This window comes from Ambystoma mexicanum, chromosome 1p (genome assembly GCF_040938575.1).
Source record: "Ambystoma mexicanum isolate Mex_15411 chromosome 1p, UKY_AmexF1_1, whole genome shotgun sequence".
Taxonomy (NCBI): domain Eukaryota; kingdom Metazoa; phylum Chordata; class Amphibia; order Caudata; family Ambystomatidae; genus Ambystoma; species Ambystoma mexicanum.
In genome coordinates, this window is record NC_090921.1 from 825,226,518 (window position 1) to 825,244,075 (window position 17,558).

Genomic DNA, 17,558 nt, shown 5'->3' on the forward strand with positions numbered 1-17,558 from the left:
TGCATGCTGCACCACGAACAAAGGAATTGGAAAGACCTACTATGGATAGCCGAATATGCATATAACAATTCTTTGCATTCAAGCACGGGACAAACACCCTTCTATACCCTTTATGGCAGACATCCACGTACCTCTGAACTAGACCTTCCAGCCAGCTTGGAAATGCCAGCGGTAAAGACTCGACACACAACCATTACTCAGGCTTTCAAAAAGGGCAAAGGAACACCTTATTCATGCCAAAGAAAAACAAAAGAGATTCGCCGACCAACACCGGGAAAAGGCCCCTGATTATCAAGTAGGAGACAAAGTGTGGTTAGCTGCTAAATTCGTACCCATCAAGGGAACCCGGACCTTTCATCCCAGATTCTTAGGACCCTATACCATTAAGGCAATTATCAAGCCAGAAGCCGTGAAACTGGATTTACCACCTAATCTACACATCCACCCGGTATTCCATGTGTCCCTCCTGAAACCAATGCAACCCGGCACACGGATTGGGACACCACCTAAGGCCATACTTGTTGACGGAGAACCAGAATTCGAAGTCAAAGATATCTTGGACTCTAAATGCTCTAGGACCAAACTATATTATCTCGTCGATTGGAAGGGATTTGGACCACAAGATAGATCCTAGGAGCCCAGTGAGAATATCCACGCACCACATCTAATCAGAAAATTCCATCGGAACTTCCCAACCAAACCTGGGCCGGACAGAAGGAACACCATGGGAGGGGCCTTAGGGGGCAGTGCTGTCACGACCCTCGCCCAAAACCCCCTCTGGCAAACCCATTGGCCAGGTGGAGTCAGGACTCGGGCCTCTAGAGCCAGGCATCCTCTTTAAAAGCCCTCATGGGGCCAGTCCTGGCACCTATGGCGCCAGGCTCATACACCATGAAAAACAATGTGCTTGGGAACTACTTTATTGTATTGTCAGCCAACATGGAGGCATCCACATAGCTTGGTTCTGAAGAACCAAGCTATGTGGTCTAGTGTTTTGGGTGTGGTAGCCTAGGGACTACTTTACCAGGACTATTTTGTTGGGGCTATTTAAACCACACCCGAGCAAGACAACACGCTTGGCGTTACTTTGCAGCTTGCAACGTGACGCTCATCGTGTCCAGCTATTCCCTCGAACCTCAGAGAAGCAGAACCTGCAAGGAGACGAAAGGAACATCATTAGCAGCAGCATCTTACCTGCAGTCTTCATCTTTAAACACTTGCAGCTACTGAGAACAGCTTCCTCAAATCTGCACGCCTCTCGGACAGAACGACCTGAAAGAGGAAGATAGATGCAACATTAAAGAAAGCAGTAGAGACATTTACAAATTACGAACTGCTCAAAAGGCTTACATGGCTGGTCGCCTCTCGGCTGGCACCACTTCGCACATTCCACTCGCACTGAAGAACACTGCAACCAATAAAGGAAGGAAAACACAGGTTAGCAAAGGCAAGACTTCGCAGCGCTGCGCATAGCGCTTACTTACCGCATCATAGCGCTCTTAATGCGCCATCATTTATCAGCGGGGCTCAACCAAGTCAGTTCACCGCGCTGAAGTTCCGCATACCTAAGGGAGAAAAAAGAGACATTTTAAACAAAGAAAGGCATGAAGGATAGCAACAAAACTAAAGAACAGCAATAAGACCTACCTGAACAATATCAAACGGGCCGGCGTCAGTGAAATAACTGGACCGCACTCGCCCATGAAAGACAACGCGCCCCTGCAAAGAAGGCAGGACGGAGAGCATGCCTAATTCTACCACAAGGTGAGGAGAGGGCACCAGAGGGACTGAAATCATACAGGGGTGGAGGGAGGATACTTACCCCAGTCGGTCAGTCTTGAACACAGTCCTCCTTTATTTTCAGGCAGAACCTTCCCCGCAGACCACATCAGGGCGAAGCTGAGAAGCATACCAGCGAGTAATCCGGCTGGGTGGCGTCCCTGTGGATACCAGGTGAGCGTAACAGTCGCAAGCGATCTTGCTGGGGTCTCAGGAGCGCCTCTCAACAGTACCTCCAACTTGTTAGGGTAAATTCTGGGGTCGGCAGAGCTGTACCTATTGTCCACAGACCTCCTGCTCACGGGGGGCCCTAACTCCTTCCAATGTCCAAAGAAGTCAAGATCCACACAAGGAGCAAAGGATAACTGCCGTTTTATTATGTCAAACGAGCAAGGACAACATACGAGGTGTCAAGTTCTGTCCAAGTACATCTCATCAAGTTCAGGCTTGCAGGCCCCTTTTGTAAACTTGTGACGTAACAATCAACGCCACTTACCAAAATCCTTCCCCGAACCTAGTACCACTCTGGGTTGGCTCCCAGAGTGGTAGGTCCAGTATGGAGACATATAGGGTGTTCGGTTATTGGTGGTCACGATGTCAGGTGGTGCACTTGGTTCATCCCTAAAAATTGCTACCTGAGAAATGTTACATTAGAACCCCTGATGATTGGCTGGAGATTCCGCCTGCCAGCCCCTGTCCCCCAGTGTCCTGATTGATCAGGCTGCTGGCCTCCAAGCCTAGCACCATCGTTGTTCCCAGTCCACGAGACACCTGCTCTCGTATATTGTGTATCAACAAAGTGTGACTATGTGACAGTGTGTAACAATGAGGTCTTTGCTAATGCCATGAGAGCAGTCCAATCCCAGAGCATATTGTAGATGAATTGTTGCAATTATGTATCAAGGTTCAGTCTCAGACGTGAGATGGCTGCATCTTCCCAGCTTCCAGGTCTTGGCATCATATCAGGTTGGCCGGATCACGTGTGAGAAGACCGTTGGGGAGGCCAAATTACTTCGATTTGATTTGTATTTTAGCTTGAGGTATCCTGTCCTGTACCTGGGCTCATCGTGGCACTGTGAGTGAGGAATGTCACTTGCAACATTCTAGCCTTGGCAGTGGCAGTCTCTGCCAGGGCGATTCTGCTCGCTCAGCAGCTTGCAGCTTCGTGTTCTCTGTGAAATGAGTTGGGTTGAGTGTGCTGGGTTGGTCTGAGGCCTACTTAAGTTCTGGCTATTCTTCCAATATAATTGTTCAAAAGTTAAAAGCATGCAATGAGTGGTCAGGCCCCTTGAGTGCTCCTGTCCATCCATAGGGTTAATAGCGAGTAGCATCTGCAAGCATATACACAAGCTCTTTCATCATCTTGCGTTTCTGCTGTGCGATAGCGAGCCTATATGGAAAATAACAAACGTGCAGACAGGATGTGTGTCACTGTCCCCTAGCTCATAGAACTGTACGCATATGTTCTTCATGTGGAATGGGGTGTGAGTGTCCCGATTGTGCCGGCTGCACGTGTGCTTCCTGTCTAACGCAGCAATATCATCATGAAGTCTCTAACGACCTGCAGCATGGCTTGTGGGGACGTCAATCAATTTGGTCCATATAGTCGTCTCCAGCTCAATCTTGGTTTTCGTTGGTTTTGTTGGCTAAGGCTCGTGCCATCACGGGATTGAGGGGGCGGATGGCGGGATGTCTTTCGTGATGTGAGCTTACGTTTGGAGCGGTGGGGCCTGGTGCAATCTCCGATAGTCGATAGTTTTACTGTCAGGAGTGCTTCTTCCGGTTGGGGGCCCCGTCAGGAGGGAAGGGACATTCAGATTTTCCATCTTCACTTCTATTCATCCAAATGAATGGACAAACTTCATTTAGATCTTTTAGTCATTTGAAAGTGGGGTCCCACGCAGGATGGTGTAGGATTCCTCAGAAGCTGGACTATCATTGCCAGCCTGTTACACATAATGGTTCCTTACCAATGGGGCATATTTAACTACATATGCAATTTTTTTATGCACAATTATTCTCACCCAATCATCCTCCTGCCCCATTAGAAAGTTGTGAAACATGTGCTGATGTTTTCATTAAATGATTATTCAAATTACAATAAGATTTAAATTAAGTTTTTCAATAGATTTGGATGAATAGAAGAATCTTCAGTCTTGATTCGCTGACAATTCAAATTACAAAAAGATCTAAGTGAAATGTAGAAGAATCTGAATGATTGCAATTCATGTCAACATAGGCACATTTGTCAATCAAAAACGACCTGAAAACTAATTCGAAATTATTTATTGCACAATAAACAATGAATGTGGATAAACACAGATAACAGGGCAACGAATAAATGTAGCTGAAAATGTCAAAAACTGCAATATTATAAAACGTGATTTTTAAGTACAATACAATCCATGGCAGGATTTGCGGTAGCACGCATGAGGCATTTGGCCTCCCAGAGAAGGTAACACCCGAGGGCCTACACCGAGCAGTGAGGCCCTGGGAAGATCTGTAAGATTATGCATTTGGGTGGCGTCTTCCATAGCATAGACGTCAGGCTTCGGGTGCCTATGCCAGACCTGCATAATGCTGATTTGGACTGTGACGATGGTGAGGAGCATCCACCTGTGCGGCATGATGATCGCTCAGGGCGAGTCACTCCATATGGCTTGATTGATCATTTCACTTAAGGGCATGTGTGTCATTATATAATAATAATAATAATAATGATAATGCTGGCATTTATATATTGCTGCTATGACCTGCAATCCAGTTTGAGAGACCTGGTAGCTGATGTTTCTTATTATGGTCATTATTTTATTTTTTTAACAACTTTTCGTCAAGGTCTTGAGAAAAGGTGGGCTCATAAAAAGCAGCAACAAACAATATAACATTACAGCATTGGCAAATGGGTCCCTCGGCCCCATGTCTCCGTTGCCTCCCCTCTTTCACTCACCCCCTCCCATTCCCTTCCATAGATTCCGTATTTCCCACTGTCCAGAGTCCAGCTTCCCTCTCCCCCACTACCCGGGCATCTCCCTCCTCTCTTATTCCCATTTTCCCCAGATATTCTCATACTTCCGTGGGCAGCCTCTATTCCTGTACACTACCTGGTCCCACCTATTTACCACATCCATCCCTGATCTCTACGCTGCAATCGCCTGCAATCGTCGAGGCATCCGGGCTCATCCACTTGTCTGCTCTAGCTCTTTTAGCAACAATGCACACAGTGTTTAGGAGGCTATTATCATGTCCATCCGTTTCCTCCTCACCCCAGATCCCAAGGATTTCTCTCCTTGGGTCTAAGCTCAGTTGTCTGCCCAAGGCCTCTTCTACCTCCTGTTGTTCCTTCTCCCAGTATCTCTGTATTACGGCTATTATTACCCACAGTGTGAAACTCAATTTATCGAACAGGTGGCTTTGTAGTTGAAGTGCTGAGTCGACCTGACAGGGGAATCAAACCCATCATGCATGATATATTTGATATAATATGATGTGGCATGTATAACGCGCCTGTACACAAGTGTTTCTAGGTGTGACAAGACAAGGAGGGGGAAACAAGGGAGGGCAAAATAACAATCTTATTAGGCCTTGTGTCATTCAGATCGCGCAAGTAGGGGAAGAGGGAAGGGTAGAAGTGCCAGGGGGAGGGGAAGGGGGAAGTTCATTAACTCACAAGTACAGCCAGCGGGTGGCTCATAAGTGCAGAGAGAAGGGACTGTGGGGTTGCAGATACAGACCCTTAAGTGCTGGGGAGCCCGGAGGCAGTGCAAGGGCAACTGGACATGCAGGATCCTGGGCCCAAGTTCAGAGGGTGACCAGGTGACCAGTGCACGTAGTAGTCTGATGCATCAGCAGGGGAGAGGAAGAGAGAAAGCAAAAGTGAAAAGGAAGGTCTTGAGTTGCTTCCGGAACCGGAGGTGCTTCTGCTCAAGTTTGAGAGAGGCAGGGAGGCTGTTCCAGAGGGAGCCCCCAGGCGAGGAGACAGATCTGCCGCCAACTCTCTGCTTGGAGAAGCATCTGACCCTCAAGAGAGTTGGTTGTGGATGAGCAGAAAGTTCTAGAAGGAAGATGTTTTGGAAGAGAAATTTGGAGGTAGAGCGGTCCCAGGCCCCAGAAAGCATTGTGGACAATGCAGAGGGTCTTGAAGTTAATCCTTGCAGCCACGGGAGCCACTGAAGAGATTTCAGAGCTGGAGAGATAGGATCCCTGGGCTTGAGGCAAAGGACAACTTTTGCAGTCCTGTTCTGGATAGGTTGTAAAGATTGAAGAGTAGAGGCAGGACGATTTAGAAAGAGGATGTTGCAGTAGTCCAGCTTTGAGAGGACCTTAGCTCTGGAGACAGTGAGCTTCTGGGGGAAAGTGAGAAAAGGGAGAATACCTCTGAGGAGGTGCAGCTGATAGTTTGACTTCTTAGAGGGTCAGAGATGGGAGGCGAGAAGGAGAGAGTGGAGTCGAAGATGATGCCAACGTTCTTGGTCTTACAACAAGGAGCAGGAAGAGGGTCCAGAGTGGGCAGCCACCGATAGATAGGAAAGGAGGCGCTTGGCCTTATCCTGTTCCCAAGGTGAGCATGCTGTGCTTGAGCTACACTCCCGGCTCTTATTTACTTTTTTCACTTCCATATTTGTTTTTGTATCAAAAAATATAACAAAATGTTTTCTTTTTTCCTCATAAAAACACAACTTGTATCATGATTATCTGATCTGTATTATTCATAAAATCCCACACCCCTCTCTCAAATCCAACACGCCTTAGACACAGCGGGCACCCATACCCAAGGCACGGGCACCTGCTACATGGCCGTCACCCGCTGCTTTGGAAGGTGCTCTTGCACGGGCGGGCATCGCTCTTTTGACTGCATGCAGCACTTGAATGCCTTATAGGTGTCAACTAAGGTAGAGGGTATGGCGACAGAAAGTTCACCTTGCCCACCACCTCCTAGCTTTCCTCCGCCATGCCAGTGTCCTCAGCAGTGTTTTAGGTAATGATTCCCTCATTCTCATCATCATCATCATCATCATCATCATCATCATCCTCTTCATCAAGATGATGAACTTTAGTCTCATTCCCTTTTTCATATAGCGCCACTGGGGCACATGGTGATGGCTCCAGGCATGATGGTGGTTGTATTGGAGGTCACTGATGTGCACTGGTGCTAGCACGGTCATGCTCCGAGTCTCCTTCCGCCTCGTCTTCACAATACTCATCCTCCACATCATCCTTTGCTGATGAGCCTCCACTTTTGAATGATTAAATGAGCAAAGAGTAACCGGAGAAAGATTCCTAGTGTGCACAATTTAATAGAAGAAGCGTCCGGGAATCCTTCCCTTTGCCGAGCACACCATGCCTAGGCACAAGAAGACAGATCACACGCAATGTCGGGGTGAGGTGCATGCACCCATTGCATATATGCGCTTAATACCCAGAGGTTTCTAAGCACGGACCCAGGGATCGAACCTGTGTTGCTCTGTATCGTCTTGCTTCCAAGACGAGCACGTTGCCCCTGAGCTATCCTCCCGAGACAGAAGTATAGCAAGTGTGCTCTTGCTTGCTTTTGGACAGACTCAGAATTATCATGTGAGTATTTTGGGAGGTGCCACTTTGTAATTCTTTGGGTAGAATGTTGGTCTGAGAGGTACATTCATCTCCACCCTGCACGTGATCATGTGCATACTAGCGGGAAAAGGCTTATTTGATACCTGCATTATGTTCATTGCTTGGAAATGTAAGAAACCTTTTCCATGTGAGTGAAACCAGAACAGCACATGTTCGTATTTGTGTACAGGACTTTGCAAAGCCAATGTGCTCCTTCTTTGCTCGGGTCCGTGGGACTTCTCAAGCAAATGTCTTAGAGCCTCAGAGATGGCTGGCTTTCTGCTCAGTCACACCTTTCTCCTCCCTCGCCTCCTTCCTGCCGTTCTCCCCTTCCTTCCGCCTTTTCTTTCTTTCTTCACTCGTTCTCTGAAGTGTTCTTTCCTCCCACGAGCAGTAGGTGAAATGTTGACTGGAAACCGATTTTCACAAGTCCTCCCACTCGGTGTGTCTAACATAACAGATGTTCTGTGTATTTCCTAGTGATTTTCTAAACGGCGTGCATTTCACTCTTAATGGAATAAGACATGCTCTCAAGTAAGTTGGTGTAGAAAGTTAGAGTTACAATGCTGGCTGTCAAAATTGAAGTGAGAGCATTCCTCTTAAAAATAAAATATAGTGACAGTCTGCTGTTGCTGTGCTAAACTGCACTGCATCACTGTAGTGTGTTTTTAGCTGGAACCATAGCTCGAGGAGAGACCATCTTGGCCGGGGCTGGTCATGGGCTGTCTGTGTGGTCGCCCAGGACCGAATGCCAATGGGGGACTTGGATGCAGCATATGTCCATGCATAACTACATTTGCTGGCCTTGAGAGTGGAGTTTGGAGGGGTTGCTTCTGGCAGCAATGCCTTTCCTCCTCCCCTGAGACCCTACGAGGCCATTCCTTTGCCCCACACGTGTGGCTCTGGAGGGACATTAAAATGCCCAGCCAAACAAAAGACACATGACACTAAAGTGCATTGTGGGGGGGGGGGGCTTATTGGTCCCCCACGTAAGTGTGACAAGAACACCTTTGGCATGTCTATGTGAAAGTCCTGACAGTTCCAGATAGCTACTCAAATGTGTGCAATCAGTCAAGACAGTAAAACTGAGTCATCACAACTATAGCCCACTTTTTAAACTACCTGCTTTATTTCAACGGTGTATGAATGTTGGCATGCACAAAGTAGAACATAAAATGTGCATAGGAGCCACCTGATCTGCATGCCTGTGCCAAACAATGACTACAAGCGGATACCTTTATCACACTTCCCATTCCATTTTAATTCTCCCATTACCTTCCCATCCTGACTAGCAACATGAACATTCAATCATGCTCTTGCTTGTGTGCTCTTATTGGGATTTATTTTATCGTCTGTTTGGTTTAGTTTGTGATGTGTTTAACTTTCAAGTCATTGCTAAATTGTTATACCCTCTCAAAGCCAAACATGCATGCATATTACTACCAACCATAGCTAAGAAGATAAGTGCTTAAGTGCCAAAATCACAGACAGGGTTTAAATCCTAGCTTCAATATTTAACACATATGAATGATCCTGCACAAATCATTCTAGTTTGTCAAAATAAGGAGGCGCCACAAGTTAATAACTGTCACAGTAAAATCTCAAGTATGGTTAAAGAATAGTGTGATTTCATAAATAATATCAACGGTGACTACTGATATAATACACATCACAAATGTCTTATATCTCTTGGCTTAGTTCTTCCAAATTCTTGCAATGTAACTTCCCATAATTCACCTTGAGTATCAAATATTGATGTCATTTGCTGTGATGACTCTTCTGTGAAGTCACTTTCAGTGATGTCAATACGTATGCAAATCAGGGGGCCTTCACTTTTTTTGACACAAAGGGCCTTGCAAAGCCTGGAACCTGCCCTGGAGGCTGTCCACCAATGGCCAACAATATTAGTGAAAATAATATTATCCATGCCTATTTAAAGTCACTCTCACATTTTACAACACCCAACAACGAATCAAAACTATTCTTCAGACAAGTATCAAAGTGTCAAATGATGAGAAGTAGGATAGGCTGCTTCATGAGTTAAACGCTGACTAATGCTTCAAAACACCCTTGGTAATTTGGCTCAACGGAAGGGTGAGGGTTTTGTCTCACCCTCTTGAGGGTTGCCCTTGTGCGCTTGGTACAAAATTGGCATCTGTTAAAATGACCCGATTGGTCCTACCCCAGTGTTATGAACATGTAAGAGGAAACTAAGAGTAGTCATTGTAAATGGAGTGCCACCTTTGAACGGCTGTTTGCTAATTATATAATAACACTGAACTGACTTTACAGAAATACTGTGGATAAATAAAGCCAGCACTTATATGTTTTATCTATAAGGAAATGAGCACCATCTGAAAGGCTTCTTGATATGAACAAGGTAGTGGCACAATTAGTTTAGCTTAGAACCGGGGGTATGGTAAGCTAATATATCTGTGGTGTGTTTTGGAAAACAAGATACGATTTTCTGAGTTCCGAAATATTTATGAAGTGCTACTGTGCAAAATGTTCCCAGGCTTCAATATCTGTATTGAAGAGCACGGTCACGAACCATGTGGCGCAACGCATGTCTAAGATAGAAGTAATCACAGAAATGGCGTTAACCGATACGTTGTTGAGTAAGTGATCGTTCGGACAGGTTCTCGGCAAGCACGTGGTTGCTGGGAGTGCATTTCACTGAGACCGACCTTTAATGCTTGAGAAAAAAAAAAAACATTGCCATCCCTGTTTGGGGGATGGAAATGGAAGTAGGACAGCCACGGTTTAAAGCGCGGCGGTCATACTGACAGGGTTGCACCTCACCCTGTGCTCGTTTCAAAAGGCTCATGTAGATGCCCCTCATTTCTGTACATTTAAAAGTGCGCCCCCTTGTGAATTCGGGATGTGCTTTTAAATACACAGAAACGCCCCCTGACGCGTGTAAATGTGCAGAGGAGGAAAAAGGGCATCTGAATGAGCGCATCAGTGGTGCGGTTACTCAGATGCCCTTTGGGAATTGGGCTGCTCCTGTTTTTGCACAAGTGAGGAGATGCGCTGTCGCATCTCGTCAGTTGCGCACACATTTTTTGGGAGAATCTGGCCGTTAGTGTCCAAATCTATGTGCTATTAATACTTTTATGGTGTGCTGTTTTGCGCATGTGCTACTCTCCGTTAGTGGTGAAGCCAATCATTTTTAACAAATAATTCTAAAGGAGATCAAATTAGTCTTGTCTTATTAAATCAGAAAAATTAAGGGGGGCGGTTTCCTGAGATTTAATGATATCTGTTCAAAAGGCACCTGGAAACACTTGCGTAGAGGTGTGTTATAAATGCCATAACATATCATATATCAATAAGTGCTTTGTTCATCATAGGATTGTCTTCGGGGCCTTGTGCTATGTGTAAATGTATAGTCTTTGAAAGTGTTTGTCAAATATAGGCAGCCTAATAACCATAGGTCTCTGTTCCTACTTTTTGTTCCCCTTGTACTTGTGAATCTGTATTACTTCTTGCTTGGCGTACGCACCTTTTTGGATTACTTTTTTGAAAGAGGTTCCCTGGTACACTTGTATGGAAATAGCCTAATGTTTAATGAATACGAATATACAAATTCAATGGTTCATCTTATTAGAATAGCCTTTTTTATCAGTTCCTGGACTGAATCGTTTGCTTATGTTCCAAGGTAGTATCTTCAATAGCTTGAGCGTCCAGGTTCCTGCCCTAAACTGTGCACTGGATGCGGATTCATAATGGATGCTGTTTATTTTTATTTATTAAACAATAAGATATTTCCGCATTTACTAGATTTGCCGGAGCACACTCTCAAGCTCTTCATGCTCTCAAGCTCCCAGTGAATGGAGAATAGCACAGGGGCAACGTGCTGGTCTTGGAAGACAGACCACGCAGAGCAACAGAGGTTCAAAACTTCACATGCACCCAACACTACTTGATATCTATCTTAACAAATTCAAAAATTGGCTTGGTATCCCAGTCTGTGTATTAGCTCAACGCATCATTTTTTGTGTTGGTCGTTTGTACAAGAGAGCCCATTTATAATGGCGAACAAACATCACTACTAATACAAGCTTTTAGCCCTGCCTACCTCCCTCCCTGTGTCTGCAAACCTCTTGCCGGCTTTCCTGACTCTTACTTCACCTTTGCTCATGCTGTTCTTCCGAGCAGACTAAGATCTGGTGAGTACAAATGTGCAGTAATATAAGATAACATACCTATCATGAGACACCAGTACAAAAACAAATGATGTTAGTGCCTGCCGATAGCTGACAATGGCCAACACCTGGTATATAAACAATGTCTGTTCCAGACATCCAGACCTGGATGTCAGCAAACGGGCTATGTCTAAATGGGGACAAAACAGAGATCCTCATTGTAGGCACCGAAGAACTTCTTAACAAACTGGACCCCTTCTACCAAACCTTCACAATTGACAAAACACCTATCAAGGTCTCCCCTGCTGTCAAAACTCTTGGGGTCTACATTGACTCCACCTTATCCATGACACGCCATGTGAGCGCCATTGCCTCCTCATCAGCGTTCTCTACCAAAATAATCAAAGCGGTAAAACCCTACTTGTTCAAGACTAACCGACTATCAATAGCCAGAGCCACAGTTGGTGCAAAACTAGACTATTGTAATGCCCTACTCCTTGGCACCCCCAATAAAAACATCGACCAACTACAAGTCACCCAAAATAATGCTCCCAGGGCTGCTCTTAGCATTCCTAAAAGGGAACATCTCACACAAGCTAGGAGGGAAGCACACTTGTGACCAGTCAAGGAACTGATTATATTCAAAACCTTGGCAATAACACACAAATGCACATCACACACTGCACCGCCCTACCTAACAGCAAAGATCACTCCTCTCACCTCCTCCAGACCTACCCGGTCACACCAGGCAAACATGATGTTTGTCCCCACTTTCAAACGAGCTAAAGCTGGCTGGGCCAGCTTCCAACATCTAGCACCTAAACACTGGAACGCCTTACCTACAGAGCTCAGAAGTGAAGCATCTTACACAATCTTTCGAAAAGTTCTTAAAACTAAACTGTTTAATTAACATGCACCACTGTAACCAAGGAACACACTGTAACCTGTGAACCAAATGAAACACACTCCTGCAATTCTTGTCCCTACTCCAATGTATGTATACAATGTTGTGTTCATGTGACTAAGTAAGCTCTCTGCAACAGCGCCGCGATGCCCAGGGGCCGATTGTGCGCATCACAAATGGAAATAAATAAATAAAATAAATAAAAATGTCTATACACAGGTAAAACGGTTGGCATTGTCAATGTTTGTTTTTGTTAGCAAATGCCTACAAATCACAAGCATTTGCAAATTTGACAATAGGAAGAGTGAACACTCAGAGATTTTTCTTAAGTGCCATTGTCCATTGTGATTTACTGACTTTACGATATAAACTAAACTGTAGACAATATAGGCTGTTCAGAAATTGTGGTTAGTTATTTATACAACGGTGACAAGCAGGGTTTGTAAACACTGCATCAAGCACTTTGCCATTACATAGCCAAAGCAATCAGAGTCACGCCAGGGGGTGGGAGGATAATGGCTGAATAGGTGAGCTTGGAGTAGAGAGCTACCATTCCAATTCCTGATTGGATACATCCAGACTATTACAATATGATATATGGGATAATTTGACATTTTCTGGACCTGTTTAGGAGTGAGTGGCATTATCACATAAAAAGCTGCATGACAATGTATGTATCATGTCAATGAATTATGCTGAATTATGACTCATTCATATTTACAGTGCTGTATTTTGTACTTTGCATCAATGCATGCTGGCCAGTAGGGACGTCGTTTGGGGTTTGTTGGGGGTAGCAACTGCTACCCCAGGCTCCCCCTCTGCTACCCCTAGAAATGTCCTTGCTACCTATGGGCTACTGCATAAAGAGGCAGTACCAAGAGGAGATATATGTGTTGCACCTGAAAAAGGCGGGTTGTAAATGCAGCTAAATGTGCCACTGCTTTCCTCACCCAGAATCTGGATCTTGTTAGCCGGAGAAATAACAGGGATGCAGGAAAAACCATGAAGCCGCCATCACTAACAGGTTGGCAGTCCATTAGTGAAGAGTGCCTGAATGGTTGGATTCAGAGGCAGCACTGTGCAGCACAGACCCCATACTGTAGCAACAGGAAGGGTATGGGGGCTAGGTCTAGCTAGCTGGGAATGGGTGAGAGCAGCCTGCAATACCCAGAGACAGCACAGCATGAACGCAAACCTCATCAGTGTTTCTCATTGTCTGCTTTGCACATCCAGTGAGCCACTGGGCCTGTGATGTGAGGGGTGTGCCCCAGTGGCTTCTGCCACCAATCCTGCCTAGGCACTGTGTGACCTGACCCAGATCTCCCAGACATGCATCACAAGCACACTGTAGATAGACGCAAGGTGAGATCATTCATTTACATGAAGTTGCCATCCTCCTTTGAAGTAAACCATCTGTTGCTCCGTCAAGCAAACAAATATACATTTGTAATGATAGCTCAGGGGCAACATACTTGCTTTGGGAACAAGAGGATGCAGTGCAACGTGGGGGTTCAGTTCCTTTTCCATGGCTTAGAAACTGGAGGAGGCTGGCTTTAAGTAAGATATAAAGGACAAAAGAAAATAATAACATGGGCCTTTCCTAGGGGTGATGTCATGGAGCTGCTGCTGTTTACATTCTAAAATAAACAAAAACCTTGCAATTACTGTGACCTGCAACACAACCTTCCCCTCTATCTCCCATCCAACAAAAAAAACTTTAGGTGACTTACCAGATAAACAAAACAGAAAGGTGATGGCTGGAAGGTTTCAAATCATTCATAACCACTGGCACTGCTCTGGGCAACCCTCCAGACCATCGTTTTTCTGGTTGGACTTGTGTTGGTCAGTTGCTGTTTCCAGTCTGTGGGCATACACTTGGCAGACACTGGATGTCTGCCCTTTGGGGTTTAGGCCTCTTCGAGATGCTCTGTCTGTTTACAGTTTAACCCGAGTGATGTACAATAATCCAGGTTGTTGTGTTGGACATCTGCTTACATTTACAGTAATTTGGTAATATGGGCCAATACACATCGATATTAATGCTACATTTGTTAATCCATTCTTGTATGAAATGCATATCATATTACAGTGATATCGTAACCATATTTTTTTTGTATTGTGTACTGAGGAACAATTCTATGTGATGCCACTTCCTGTTTTGTTAAGGGGTGAAAGGTTGTGTGCCATCACTCCCTGTGATGCCACTTGGGGTGGTGTCAAATTACATCATTTCCTGTGATGTCATTAGAGGTCAAGGGTTTTGTGATGTCACTTCCACTACCCCTGGTATTTTGGTGAAATTACATCACTGCTGGCCAGTAGACATGCAGAGACGAAAACTGTTAACGCAGCACTCAAGTTCATTATTCTGTCACTCTGCGGCTCTCTCACACCTTTGGCCGGGTCTGGAGTATTCCTACTAGCAAGCTCCAATCAGGGACTGAATCCTCTCAACCAGGGTGACATAAGGAGTAACTTGGACCACTCTGGGATATTGTCAAAGGCGCTAGGGAAATGCAAACATTTCAAGACCACTAGACAGATACTTGGTTTTAAAATAGGGGCTCTTTATGGAAAGCGTGAGGTGACCATAGGCATCAACACTCTCCAAAATGCCACAAAGGATCGCATAGTGGGATCACATGATGCTTTGTGATAAGGGTAGAAGGGCCCCTTTGAATGCAAATGTCTGTTTTGGCTCACAAAGAGCACTGGGCACCTACTAATATATAGGATGGGTCAGACCAGCAGCTGAACCAGAGAACATTTAATGCAGAAGCCATTGTGTTTTTCAGTAACTCACCCCTTACCAGCTGCAGTCTTTTTACCATAGATGGATACTTTTAGGGTAGTGGGGGGGTGAGTGAGCCAGAGCAGGCACACTTTTTAAGCATTTGCACAAATGCAGTAACAATCTCCTTTTTTAAGAAACATGTATTTGTAGCCAGCAATAATGTAGAAATATAAGAAAAGACATCTAAGGGAACAACCAGCGACCGTGAGAACACTTCCTGGAACAACAGCCATCTCTGTAAGGCAAAAGAGGCAGAAATAATACTCTTCACACTAACACCCAGGACTCAGCTTAACCAGGCTTGTAGCAGATAAGCTGTGCTTGTAGCCAACACCTTGTACGTTTCCGTAGTTATTGATCAAAATAAAAACCCATGAATACCTCACACTTCAACAGACTCTGTTCTTTATGCGCAGCTGTGGAGGAAGAAAATCAGTAAATCTATTGCCACCGGTTATCATTTAAGCAAACACAGATTGGCTAATTTCACAGAATCGATATTAATTTCCCCTATCAGCCAGAATTTCCAGTAGATGCATGGTTACTTCAAGAACTCTCTTCAGTGGCTGAGTACCCCTTCACAGGATCTCTCTCTTTGGTATCTTCTCATGTTGCAAACATGTACTTCCTGTGGGAATTGAGAAATATTTCATTATTTTCATGCAAAAGCCTCACCTTTACCCCCAAGCATCAACCAGAAAGGTGACAAACACTTCCGACTTCCCATACCTCATGTTAGTGTTTTGTCTCAAGTTAGACATAAACTACATCTTTAAGGCTGCAAAGGTTAAAATCCAAGTAAAATCTGTGAAAAGAAATGACTAATTACCAACATAAAACAGCCACACAATGATGACCGAAGAACTGGAAAATATGCCTAAATTCAAGCACTTGCCTTTATTTGGACTACCCAAAGGAACAGAAGAACAACACATTTCTTTTTTTTTTGTATTGTTTTATTTTTCAGATCAGTAAGAACAACACATTTCTGATATTACTCTTCACTTAAGTATTTCCTGAGCAAACATATTGTTGACTTTGCTCGAGAATTTCATCCAGCCAATAAGTTATCATTCATGTGGAATCGGGACGTACATAAACCAAACAATATTTAAATAATTTAAATATACCTCTGGAACATATTTACTCTGTAAAAACTCAATTTTGAGACCATCAAAGAATTGCTAACATGAGCAAGGCTTTGAAAATCATGGCATTCAGACGTATTGGAAATGAAACAGGTAGGGAATTTAGATTGTTGTATCAGTGAATCACATGTTTAAGATTTCAAAATGTTTAATACAGTATTGTTCTAGCTCTCGTTGTTGTGAGAGATACATAAATAGTTTCAGTGCTCAAACTCAGAAAGTAGCATTTTTCTAATAAATCAGTTTCAATCTTTGGAACAACACACGTATTTGTAAGATTGTTTAGATACACAACTTATGATTGTTTTTATAGTATTTCCATCTTTGAGCACTAAAATAGTGATTAGACATTTTAAATAGAAGGCGAGCCCAGGTAAATATAGACCCCTGCCAATATGGTAAATATAATCATACTTATCAGTAAAGCCACTGGTTGAAAAACACTATAAAATCAGATCTGCCAAAACTGTAAATCAACTTATGTAACTTTCAAATTGGGATGCAATAAGCACGATTTGTTTAAATTAACTTGATCATTTTGTGCCTTTTTTATTGTTCTATATGGTTTTGTTTGCATTCAGGAATGGCAGAACAGGGCGTGCCTAGATAGGGAATTCTTACATGAGTGTTACAGGGCACAGCCACTGTGCATTTCTTGGTGATGGGAAATCTGCTTTCATGGATGGTTCAGGGGACAGAGTCTCTTGATGGGTCATACATCTCTCCGTAAGGCTTGCATGTCTCGTAGAGCTTTCTAAAGCACAGTAATGACTAGAAAATAAAAGGAGGGGGCACTTCGCAATCATATACCTATATACCTAGGTACACGTACATACGCTGATTTTCAGTTTTGCCAGATCTGATTTTATAGTGTTTTTCAACCAGTGCCTTTACTGATAAAGTATGATTATATTCACTAGGTAAATGATTGCGAATTGCCTCCTCCTTAGATTTATAATCAGTAATGAATATCCATGAAAGCACTGACTTAGGCTTTCTGTGTACAAAAGCATGTCCTACATTATCTTTCATAGCCAGATATGTATAGATGACCAAACCGCTGCTGTGCTTTTGCTATCAAAGAACTGTGGTTGCATAGCCTTCAAGTGGATGCATCCAAAAGCACCTCTCATGGGACTTCAGCTGAAAAATAAGTGGAAATGTGTATTCTACGAAGACCTTTGGATTTAAGCACT

At 44.2% G+C, this 17,558-nt stretch overlaps 1 protein-coding gene across 1 annotated transcript in view; it reads left to right on the plus strand.

The window, feature by feature from the left end:
• Positions 1-17,558, plus strand: part of ANKRD34A (ankyrin repeat domain 34A) — a 262,569-nt gene that overhangs the window by 234,740 nt on the left and 10,271 nt on the right. The gene's annotated exons all lie outside the window — the stretch shown is intronic.